A 12,793-nucleotide genomic window follows, 5' to 3' on the forward strand; every position below is an offset into this window, starting at 1 on the left:
TGGAGTACAGTTTTTCATTAATGCTTTGGACTTTTGTGCCCAATACATACAATGCTTCGTGATGCCAGAATTCACTGGGTGAGTCTATGTTTTTGATTATCTTGTATTTCTCTATTTTGCTCGCTTTAAGCTTACTTTCTACGCATGGTATTTTTAGTTTGTGCATTAACTTTCTACGCATGGTATTTTTAGTTTGTGCATTATTTGTTCTGAGATTAAATGTGTTCGCCTAATTGGTTCGACTTTCTCTGGGTGCCAAATGAATTTGAAGAATATACTTTCTATTTCTTTGATATATTTTTTGGAGCGTCGATTATTCTCGCATTATAGACTAATTTGGATGTTGCGAGACTGTTAAGTATTATTGCTTTGCCAAACCATGTTAATTCTCTATCTTTGTACGCAATTGTGATTTTTCGAAGTTGTTCAATTCTCTTCTTCCAAGTTTTTTCTATATAACATTGGCCGAAAGATTGTCCTAAAATTTCTAATGATGTTTTGAGAATATTTTTGTATTTACTATTCGCGATTCTATTCGGATTCGTACTTAGGATTTCTGATTTATCTTTGTTGAGGCGTTGCCCTGTGGCTTTGCCGAAATTCTCGAATTCTTCTATGACTTTGTCTATAGAGTGAATGTCTTTGACTATAGCAGTCACATCATCAGCGTACTGCTGGATCTTGACTTCGCTGCTACCTAGTCTGATACCTTTGATTTCCTCATTTTTAACTATTCTTCTTGCGAGAGGATCTATTGTCAATGCATAAAGGCACATGCTTAATGGACATCCTTGTCGCAGTCCCCTGTCTACTTGTATCCTCTTCGTCATTCCACCATTTACTTCTACTTTACTATACGAGTTGTCGTATAGGTTTGCTATTAGTTTCAAGTTTCCTAATAGTTTTCGGTAACCCGTATTTCTCTAGAACTTGGTATAAGTACGCATGAGGGACCTTGTCAAATGCCTTTTCCAAGTCCAAATTGAGAATGAAAAGGTCATTCTTTTTGTAGAGAGCAGTGTCTATCGCGGCTTTGACATTTCTTAACGCGTCGGATATCTGCCTATCTTTGATGCCACATTTTTGCGTATTTAGTACAATCGAATTGGTTACATTTTTAGGCGGTTAGCTAATATAGCTGTGAGAATTTTATGGTCTACATTTAATAAAGTTATGGGTCTCCAATTTTTGATATCTTGTGCATTTCCTTTGTATAACAATTTTACAATGCCCTTGTGCCACGATTTACAGGTCGCTCCAAAGAATAAGGCATTATTGTAAAGCTCTAAAAGTTCCTGTTTCAAGACTGGCAAGGCCAGTACTTGATGTAGAACTCTTTAGTGAGTCCATCGCTTCCTGGAGTTTTGCCTGAGCTCATTTTTTTAAAGTACTTAGTATTTCTTCTTGAGTAACACTCATTTCTAAGCAATCTTGATCTTCTTTCGAAATATTGACCTCGTTTAGATCTTCTAGGTACATTTCTTTAAGATCGTAGTCCAAGTTTTTCTCTGCATCCCAAAGGTTTTTATAGAAATTTTGGATAATCCTTTTGACCTCTTCAGGGCGTTCCTCAGTTTGTCCTTTCTCATCTATGATACTATGAATTTGTTTTTGTCTGTTTCTAGATTTCAGCCTGTCAAAGAAGTACTTTGTAGGCTTTTCACAGTTATCTTTGTCAACCAGCTTTGCTGTTTTGCAGAGGAAATTAAGTTTTTTACTCTCTTCTCTTTTCAGTTCTTTATGTAATCTGATCTTTTCATAGCTATCCTGTTCTTTATTTATATCTCTTATTTTTGCCCTGATTAAGGCTTCTTTGTTTCTCTGGGGATTGTAGTATTGTGTTACTCTCCTTATTTCAGTTTTTAAAACTGATTTAAGGTCATCTCACCATTGTGTGATTGATTCGTAATTGCCCTTATTTTTCTTCATCACATCAATTGTAGTTTTAATGTGATCATCGATCAAGGGCGAGTCTAGAACATTGATGTTGCATTTCCACGAACCTTTTCCATAATTGATTCGCGATTTATCCGATATTGTCAACTCCATCATATAGATGTGGTCAGATATCGGATTGTAGCTGTATTTACATTTAGAAACATCTTTTGCGACATCGTCTGTGGCGTATATGTTATCTATACGTCGTTCTTGTTTTCCTGTAATCTTGGTGTATATTTCCTTTTTAGAATTTCTCCAACGATTTACATCCTGATAAGAGTGATTTTCGATGAAATTTTTCCAAGTCTTTGCTGCTGGTGACAGATTGTATTTAGTCTTCACCTTACAGTCTTTGTCATTATTAATCAAATTAAAGTCTCCACAAATAACTGTTCTATTGGAAGTATCATAGAGCGTCTCAGAAAGGTTTTTATAGAAGTCTGTCTGATATTTCCCAGGATTAGGAGGTGCATACACGTTCCATATCTCTAGGACATTTTCTTGACTTTTTAGCAAGATTGATTGAACTCTATGCTCTACTGTAGCGTTCCCAGTTATGCTCTACTGTAACGTTCCCAGTTATTTTGTATTTGTTTTCCATTTCAGACTTAATCAGTATTAATGTTCCTAAATAGTATAGACGTTTGTGTTTTTCTCTGTTCACCCAGATTTCTTGTTTGTCCAGGCAGTTTTTGTATAGAATGTATTTGTTATTTTTACACCAATCTTCAATTTTAGCTGTATTTATTTTATGAGATTCCTGAATGCATATTACATCGCTATTTTGTTTTTTAATTAGATTAGTAAGATTATTCCAGTTCCGGTCTATTCCGTTTGCATTTAGCGATGTTATTTTGATAGCCATTATCGTTTTTTGGAGTGGCTTCTGCCCGGTTTGCTTTTCCTGCTTTTCTTTTTGGTCTTGCTTTGAGTTAGTGTGCTGCAATCCTGAGCCTGTTCCTCATCTATTTGCTCCCCTTCTGAGGAGACTGTCAGATCTGAATTTTCTGAGTCGTCAGTGAGCGTTTTCGCGCATGTCACCTTAGACTTTATTTCACCTTAGACTTTATTTTTGGGCTGTCCTCTTCGGAATCAGAACCCTGGGACGAAATCTGTAAGTCCTCTGCTAGTTCATTTCGATTGTCAGTCTAATTTTGTTCATCTGTGACTTCAGTTTCTGGGTAATTTCCTGCCAAATGAGCAAATTTATTTTCAGATGAGCACCAAGGTCAATGGATGGCTACAAAATTTGGCACATTGATTCTTCTGTCATTATCATGAAAAAATCAAAAAATATTTTTCTCAAATTCAACCTGATGACAAAGTTACACTCCTCACAAAACCATGCTTTTTGCATGTCACGCTCCAGTGATTTTCATCAAATCTGCAGTGAAACAGCAATATATTTTGCTGTGACAGTTAAATAACGCTGAAATTTGGTGGGAATCTCATTTGAAGTCTATATCATGTTACTGAGGCTTATTAGTAGGAGCTCCTCATTTTCCGACAGCTTAAATTGAATGTGGTACATCCGAAAAGGGGAAAAAAAATTTACGGTCATTTTCATGAATTCGTGATTTTCAATATGCCTTCTACTTTGCTACAAAATCTGAACAATTAATTTTCAAAATCTGAACAATTAATTTTCACGTTATCTGGTGGAAATGTGCCAATTTCTGATTACTGTGAATTTTTGGTATTTTCGATTATGATGTCGTAAACCAAACAAGCTTAACAAACGGAATTCGCATAAAATGGTTATGTAGGCCTACTGTAAATGAATACATGCGATCCAATCCAAATTTCACATGCCATGTGGTCTGGATTTACAGTTTCTGTATCATGAACCACACAAACTGAAAAACCACCAAAATTAATAGAAAATGTTCTCGTAATATACTTGAATGAAAATGCAATAGTTTTTCATACAAAAGCATCTTAATTGCCCAATCCATGCAAAATCTTCATTTTTTTTAAATGTTGTCTTCATATACTTTCTACTGCCTGCCACTATAGCATTTGAATGCATGTCAATGCAAAGAAGTAGGGTACCGGTATGTGAGAAAACAGGTCATAACAGATATATCTTTTCTTGCTGGCCAATGAAATGAACCTGATGGACCGTCTGAATGCAGGAATTTGATTTTGGCATCACAATGCTCCTTATTTACGTCCAACACCATTCCAATTCACCATTTCCTATCATATAAGCACACTTATCAAGCTGGTTTTCACGTTAAAATTCAATTTGTGTCAAATTTCTTCATCTTTCATCACCTTTGTAACTATGACATTCAAAATCAGTTATTTATCTACTGCAATTGAGACAATGAAGTCACTCACTCACTGAAATTGGACTATAGTTACTCAGTCACAGCTATACTGTAATTCCCAGGGCTAGTTAACTTCATTCAGCCACCTTCAACATAGGATGCATTGTGACATCACAATGAACAATGACCTAAAGGTCTGAATTCCATTGTTATTATAATCCATTATTCCTTTGGAGTTTTTTACTGGTGTAGTTGGAAATTAATGGATTGAATCTTTATTAAATGTAAGACAATATATTCAAGATCACTACTTCAGAATCTTGGTTTCTAAAATTTTTCCCCTTTTTATTTATGGGAGTTTGAACTTTCGGCACCAAAACGAGCAGTAGGAGTCTCATGTGACATTTTTTTGTATGATAACATACTCTGAAATGTTTGGGCCATCAATTTAAGAATTCCTGGAGACCTGTAGCATCATGTCCCCAAATTCCAGCCACATTAACGGCTTTTTACCTTCAAAATAATGACATTGAAAAAATAATTGACAATGTTCAATGAAGCGTGACAAGGAAAATGTTCAAACTTTGAAGCCTCATAACTTGGTACTTTTTTAGAATTTTCTAAAAAAAAATTGAAAAATTGGATTTGGCATATCTAAAGCTATATCAATCAGTGTGCCAAATTTCATATAAATTCTCCAACCTTGGTGCAACCCCCTTGTTGATTTGGCAAGAAATTACCCTTCTTCATTTACGGTAATATCTGCTATTTCACTGCAATCGACTTCCTTGGTTAAATTCGGGAACTCCTCGTTCCTTATAGGACAGTCGATCATGCTGTGCTTTTGTGAATCACAGTATTGGCAGCGTTTCGCCGTGCATTTTGACGCGATATGCCCGGTCTGCCCACATTCGTAACATTTTCTGGTATTATTTTTAGGCGCAGTTGGCAAGAAGATTTTACACCTGGCTCCGTCTACCGTGATGAATTGAGGAAGGATACCTTTCACGCAAACTTCGTAGACCAGATGCCTGAAGCCATTTTCAAAATTTGTGTTTTTATGGTACCCTCTTGTGATTTTCAATAGGGTTCCTGCGTTCCAGGTTTGTATTGCGTTCGCTAGCGATTCGCAAGTTGTTTCTGTTGGCACGGCTCTAACGCTTATGTATGTAAGCGGTGCTCTTGGCTTTCTTATTTCATATCTTTTACCTTGGTGAGTCACTTCCTGAATGTTTTGAACCAGGTCATTACGTTGGCTGTGTTCTTGCATTGTAATGCTGAAAACGTTCAGCGATATTTGAAACATAGATTGTATCTCATTTTTCCATTCTTTCAGATCCTTCTGCAAGTATATCAGGTCCAGAACCTCTTCCGGACTGATCTGATCTTGTGCGATCAGATCGAATGAACGCGGTCTGTTCCCATGGGAGATGTATTTATTCATTATTCTGTATTCCTGTTTAAGCACACAGCTTATTCTTTGCACTTCAAGCACTTAGCTCTATTTGATTTCGAGCACACAGCTCTTATTCTTGTAATCGGTCCGGTCTAATACCGGTTTTATTCGCCTGAAGAAGCGATTTCTTCTGTCGGCAGGCTTTGACAGAGGCTCCAACGCGCAAAGCCGTTGATTGTTCGATTTCACTGTCGGAACAATGCGAGTTCAGTTTTGTTATTGTCGCGTCAGGTTGCGACAATGGGTTGGTGTTGCCGTTAATAATCGCGATATTTTGGGTGTTAAATCGGCTGTATTTGTTCCGTAAAGGATGTTTTTGTTAAAATTATAGTTGATTCGTCTTAGGTATTTGCCAAACCAACTAATGATACCTTTTTAGTCGTGATACCTTTTCAGTCAAGTAAATCCAAATTTTCAAAATGCAATACCGGTGTAGCTAATCGCTATTCCAAGTCACCGGCTGCGCTGTCGCGTTTTCAATCTGTTACGGCAGTAAACAGCACCGTGTCCAAACTGGGCTGGTAATCTAAGCTCTATCTTTAGCTTTGTGAATAACGCGCACAATCGTTGGTGAGTATCGGTATTCCTACACGCGGCGTTTATGGGTATTGTGCTGTGACTGCCTTTGGCTTTTGTATGATTCTCAGTTTTTATTGAATGCTAATTCCAGTCCTAATTTGTTATCAAAACTTTGTGTTTCAGATGTTCCTGATGATTGCTGGGTGTGGCAACCACAGCGTTTCAGCGGCCGCCTACAACACTGTGTGGAAACTCTGGGAAAGCTTCGCTAAAGAGAGCCTCGCTATTGCCAAGGCTAAACACACGCTGCGCCGACTCTGGTGAAAGTCTGTGAAGACTTCCTCTCCGTGTGGTTAGCTGTTTGTGATTGGGTTTAGTATCAGTTAAATCTTTCCTGCACAAACTGTGGAATACAGTCTATGTGCTGCGTTTTGTGGTACTGTATCCTCACGTGTGCTCTGAGTTTAGAATACCGCGTGAAAGTACCAGTTGTGTGTGTTTTATGCTTGTTTTCAGCAGGCTAGCGTACGGCAACCGCGTTATATTTTATATTACAGCAGGTACAGCAACCACGTTTAGCTCTAGGTACTGCAGATACGGCAACCACGTGTAGATCTAATGCACGGCGGGTACTGGAACCTCGTGTTATTCTAGGTACGGCGGCAAGACGGTACGGCTACTAGAGTTAAGCTGCACAGCGCAGATTTAACTAAAATTAGTTAAAATTAGTTTGCTAGCAACGTATCACAGCGATACCAAGTCTTTGAATCTGGAAAACAGGTTAGTTCTCGCGCGCGGCGAAAGAGATGCTAACTTATAACAACCAATTACTCCAACGACGATGATGGAATAGAAGACGAAGAATAAAGAAGCCTAGGTATAAAGGTAACTTAGGTACTCTGAGTAATTTACTGCTAATTACGGTAGTTGCCACAGCGGCTCTGGATCACCTGAAAATATCTGGATCACCTGAAAATAGCCGTTAGTCGATACTCACGTGTGGTTGCAATTTTTTTTTTTAATTTTTTTTTAGGGGTAACCTGGTGGAACCGCAGGAAACCACCACCCCGTTACGCTTGTGGCAGCCGCATGGCATTACACCATGTGACTATTGCCACAAGCGCCTTTACAGGTCACTCTTGGGTAGAAGGTACCCGAGAGCTCCCTTAAGGTTGCTTCTTTGTTGCCACTTTTTTACCTTCATCAGTTTCTCTGCGTTTTAGGTGCAAATGGCTGTCACAAGCAGGCCTTGGCTGGGGGCGTCTGCGGAGGCTTGTCCCGCCGCCACCATACTTGTGACTGGGATACTGCCCCGACAAGCGGTTTCAGATCCCGGGTTGGAATATGAAGGCCAAGGGCCATACTCTTCCAGGTGTGAGAGTGATTGGAAGTATCGGTTGGACCACGAGGGTTTCGCATCGGCCAGCGCCCAGTAAGCCGATGCTTATTTTTTTTTAGGGGTAACCTGGAGGAACCGCAGTAAACCTCCACCCCGTGGTATTTCACCAAGTTACTTTCCCACAAGCGCCTTTATAGGTCACTCTTGGGTCCAAAGTACCGATGCTTATTTTTTTTTATACGGCTCCCCGTAACCGACGGCGTTTGGCAGCCCTCTCCAAGAATAGGGCTGCATCCCGCTCGGAGTCTTGATTACACGTTTTATTTAATTTTTATTTTTGATTTTTTCTAACTTAAAGGTTTTTAAACTGGTACATATGAACATAACTTTCAACGGTTTCTTCTTATGTCAGGATGTGCTTTGCGTCATCATTATCCGCGTTACAAAATTTGCACTTTAGGTCTAGCGCTTTTCCAGTTGTTGTGTGGGTTATATTTCGGCTGCGTTTTTTATTGCCGAAAATGTACGCATTGTATGCAGTTTTGTAATTTATGATAAGCTCTTGATTCGTTATAGTTTTTTGGGCTTGATATTGTGTCTGGTTGATCTTCTTCCAGTTTATATCTTTCCCTTCTTCCGTTTTTATGATTGGTCTATTTTCTTTTATAGTTTTGATTGCTTTATATAAGCATATATGTGTAGCTTCCTGCCACTCCTCTTCATCGAATTCTATTTTCTTACTAAGTTCGATATTGTCAATCCATTTTCGGGGTACAGGGTATTTGTGTGGTTCTGTATTTTTATACAATCGCTCGTTAATTTGTTTTATTCTTGTCCCGATTTCGTATATCGCATATTGATGCCATATTTCTTGCGGTTTTTCTATTTTCTTCAGTTTTCTATTTTCTTCAGTTCGAGTATTTTCTCTAATTCGCAGGCTTTTATTTTTGATTCAACATCGGGTATTTCAAATCCGCCTCGTTCTTTCTCCGCTATTAATGTTTTCCTCGAAATTGATTCCATTTTTTCCGGATTCCAGATAAAATTAAAATACATCTTTTCTATTTGTTTTTGATATTTTTTTGGCATCTCAATTACTCTGGCATTATATATGATGAGGCTGGACGCCATGGAATTGAGAATTGTTTTTTCCCGACCCAGGATAGTCGTCTATGTTTATAGGCGTTGAGGGTCCGCTTTATTTTCATAATGCGCATATTCCACGTTTCTTTTTCTTGGTTTTCGCCATATATTTGGCCGAGTATTTTTATGCTTGGTTTTATTAGGTGTTTGTATTGGAAGCTGTTGCTTAAGATACCGCGTCTTGGTGGGATGTGTAGGATTTCGGTTTTATTGGCGTTCAATTTTTGGCCTGTTGCTCTTGCATATTGTTCAAATTCTTGGAATATTATTTCGACGTCTTTTTCTTGGGTAAGATAGCAGGTCAAGTCATCAGCGTACTGCTGTAGCCCGATCGTGCTCCTCCCTATTCTAAAGGCCTGGATATTTCGGTTGTTTTCAATTTTTCGGGCTAGGGGGTCGCTGCAGATGGCGTATAAGGCCATACTTAACGGACACCCCTGCCTTATTCCTCTTTTTAGATGTATTTTGCCTGTAAGGGCTCCGTTAACTAGTATTCTGCTATTTGATGTGCTGTACAGTTTTTTGATTAATTTAATGATGTTCCCAGGGAGGCGGTATCCCTCCAATGTTTTATACATGTATTCGTGATTTATTCTGTCAAAGGCTTTTTCTTGGTCAAAGTTGACCAAGAATTGCTGTTTGCCTCGTTCTTTTGCATAATCCACTGCGGCTTGGGTGTTTCTGAGTACATCAGTAATCTTTCTACCTTTTATGCCACATTTTTGTGTATTATGTATCACGTCAGGTAATGTTTCTTTCAATCTGGCTGATATTATTGCCGTTAGGATTTTATAGTCCGTGTTAAGTACTGTAATGGGCCTCCAGTTATTGAGGTTGGCGGGGTTCCCTTTCTTGTATATTATCGTGGATATCCCGTCCGCCCACGTCTCGCATATGCCTCCAAATATGTACGCGTTGTTAATTACGTCTTGGAGGTCTTTTTTTATCACGTTCCAGAAGGTGGCATAAAACTCTTTGGGTAGGCCATCCGACCCGGGAGTTTTGCCACCTTCCAAAGTCTTTTGTTTGCTCTTGGGATATTTCCATCCCTTCCACTTGTTCAAGGTATTTTTCCTGGAGGCCTGTGTTAATGTATTCGGTTTTATTCCACAGTTTTGTGTAATAATCTTCTACCGTTTTAATGACCTCTTCTTTGATGGTTATTTCCGTTTTATCAAGTACTTTTCTCTCTCTTCTTTGCTCTATTTTTTGGAAAAAGTATTTAGTGGGTCGTTCGCCCTCTTCTAGATCTTTTATTTTGTAGAGCTGGGCTTGGTATCTAATCTCGTCGTCTTCGAGCCTTTTTATGTGTTTAATGGCTTCGAAGGGGTCCTCGTCCGTGTTTTGGTCGTTTTGGATTCGACCAATTTCTTCTTTCAGTGCTTTTATTTTTTTGTTTGTTTCGACCCTTTTGGTCCAGCTGTGATGTTTTAGCAGCTTTTTGATTTCTCTTTTAAGGTAATCCCACCATTCGTATACATCATTGTACATTGGTTTTCTTTCTGTACATTTTAGGTGGACCTCTTCTATTTCTTTGTAGAGCTCTTCATTGGGGTAATGCCTGGGGTCGCTTTTCCAGGTTCCGTTACCCCATTTTATGTTGTTTGCCGGCTCTGCTATTGTTATTTTTTGAAGAAAGATGTGGTCCGAGATGGTGTTAAGTTGGTATGTTATTCTTTTGACTCTCGTTAGGAGTCTTTCTGAGACGTAGATCCTGTCTATGCGCCTCGATTGTCTTATCTTCATGATCGTATATAGTTTTTTTGTTGGGTTTCGCCAACGCCATGCGTCTCTGATTTTATAAATTTCCGTAAAGGACTTCCAGATTTTGGCCGCGGGTGTAATCTGGCCGCGGGTGTTAACTTAAAGTTCTGGATGTTTTTCGAGTCTATTTTGGCGGTGACTATGTTAAAGTCACCGCAGACTATTGCGGTGTCTGGGTGTTTTTCAAGTTCTGATATTATTTCATTATAGAATGTTGTTTGGTGTCTTCCAACATCGCTTGGTCCGTATATGTTATATACAGAGGTGTTTTCGTTCGTTTCTTTATGCGTAAGTTTTAGCGCTTGGGCCCTATGTTCTTTTATAATCTGGTGATCAATTCCGAATTTGGTTTGTATTTCTTTTTTAATAAGTATACTCGTTCCTCTATAATAGAGTTTTTTCCCTTCTTCTGTACCTGTCCAATTTTGTTCTATGTTAATATGATTTGGGTAGTATAGGTATCCGTTTTGTTCTGTCCATTTTTTAATTTTATTTGTATCTACCCTGTGAGTCTCCTGAAAGCATACTATATTCCAGTTCTTTTCTTTTTTAAGGAAGTTTTTAACTTTGAACCAGTGGGTGTTAAGCCCATTGGCGTTCAGGGATAGTATGTTCAGGCCAAAATCCATTTCCATTGGGATGAGGGAAGACTTGTTCGTTTTAGGTTACGTTCCTATTTCTTTTCGCTTCGGTCTGGCTTGACCAGTTTTCGTCTGGTTCGGCCTGCCGTTGGCGATGTCGGACTACGCGCGTCCATAGTTCTTTTGTTTGGCGAGCATTGTGTACTGCCGAAGAATTCGTTTTGTGTAAAGCTGCTAACCTCGAACTTCTGTCGAAGTATTGTGGTTTGGTTCATTCTGTCTTTGTTTAGTATGCGTTTTGGTTGGTTGCTACTTTCTCTTTCGTTTAGCTCTGCTTGCGTTTCCTCTACACTTGTGTTAATTTGTAGTTCTGCGTCCGTTCGACTTTCATTGTCTGATTCTTGTATTATTGTCTTGTCTAGTTGGCTATCTGCTTGTGATTGCTGTTCTAGTCGCTGTCTGGTTGTGTTTGCTGTTCTAAGTTGAAGAAGTCTTCGATCAGTTCTTCTTCTTGTTCCTCTTCATATTGGTGTTCTTTTTCGACTGTATTCTCAACTTCTGCCTCTGCCTCACTCGCCAAAGGTGTTGGGTTTTTTCAATCACTTCAGGTTGATATTGCTCCTCCATATCGGTAGGTGTTAGGTTTTCATCAACCCTTAGTATTCTTCTCTGGTTAAGCGGTGTTGGTTCGTTTTTGTTGGGCATTGGTCGCGTCTATGTCCTGTCTCTTTACAGAGAAAGCACGGTGTCTGGTTTGGGCATTGGTTCGCAGTGTGCCCTCTCTGCAGGCATTTATAGCATGTCGCGTTCCCTTCGTTTGTTGGTGTGTAGACCTTGCACGGGGCTTGGCCTAGGTACAAGAAAGGCGGGAGTTTCCCGGGTATGTAATCTTGTATGGTAATTTGTCGATACCCATTCTGTAGTGCTGTTCCTTTGTGATATATAAGTTTAACGTCTTGTACCGTGCCGCATTTGTACTGTTCTATTTTATGGCGTACTTCATCTTCTCCCACTTCTGTGGGCACGGCTCTGACGTTGATCTGTGCTGCAGGCGGTCTCGGTGTTCGGAAGTAAATTAATCCAGTCGTGAAATCTGTACAGCGGTTTTGCAAGGCGTTCTGGAACGTTTTTAAAGGCGTTTCTGCGCGCTTCGCATAGACCGATACTGCAGTTTCAGTTGCCTGACCGATCGTACGATCGCCGTCTAGACGGTGTCGTAACGTGTTACTAATTAAGGCTTGGAACTAGACAGTCTCATCGCCTCAAGGAAGAGGCGCGAGAGAAAGGAGAAAGTAGAGGCTTGGCTCAAGAGAGAGTCAAGTCTCCAAAGAAAAGACTCGACAAGTCCTGACTCGAGAGGGAGAGTCAGGACTCGAAGAGAACGGAGAGTCAGGACTCGGAGAGAACAGACTCCCCAAGACTCGACCCACGAAGAGGAGTCGAGTCCTGGAGAGGGAGAGTTGAAGAGTCTGAAGGCCACTCGAAATGGAAGTCCGAACGTTGGCGAAAAGAGTGAAGAAGGAAGTAAGTAGCCTATTTAAACGCTAGACTATACTAACAGTTACGGGTACTAGGTAATGCCACAGCGGCTCCGATTCGCTCCTTAAACCTGTAAATAGCCGTTAAATACTCACCCGTGCGACCTTTTTTTTTTTTTTTTGCGGCTCGCCGTATTTCCTGCCCTTCTTCGACCCTCTCTAAAATTAGGGTCGCCTCCGGGTCAGGGGTTTTTTAATATATTTTCCAACGAAGGTGTGCTTGTTTCCAACTGAGTTGTTTT

The 12,793-nt window shown here is 39.7% G+C and overlaps 1 pseudogene across 6 annotated transcripts in view; it reads right to left on the bottom strand.

The window, feature by feature from the left end:
* LOC145456548 (trans-1,2-dihydrobenzene-1,2-diol dehydrogenase pseudogene) overlaps window positions 1-12,793 on the bottom strand; it is a 355,453-nt pseudogene that overhangs the window by 303,602 nt on the left and 39,058 nt on the right. The window lies entirely within an intron of this gene.

This window comes from Botryllus schlosseri, chromosome 14 (genome assembly GCF_051294905.1).
Source record: "Botryllus schlosseri isolate E-star chromosome 14, Bs_hap1, whole genome shotgun sequence".
Taxonomy (NCBI): domain Eukaryota; kingdom Metazoa; phylum Chordata; class Ascidiacea; order Stolidobranchia; family Styelidae; genus Botryllus; species Botryllus schlosseri.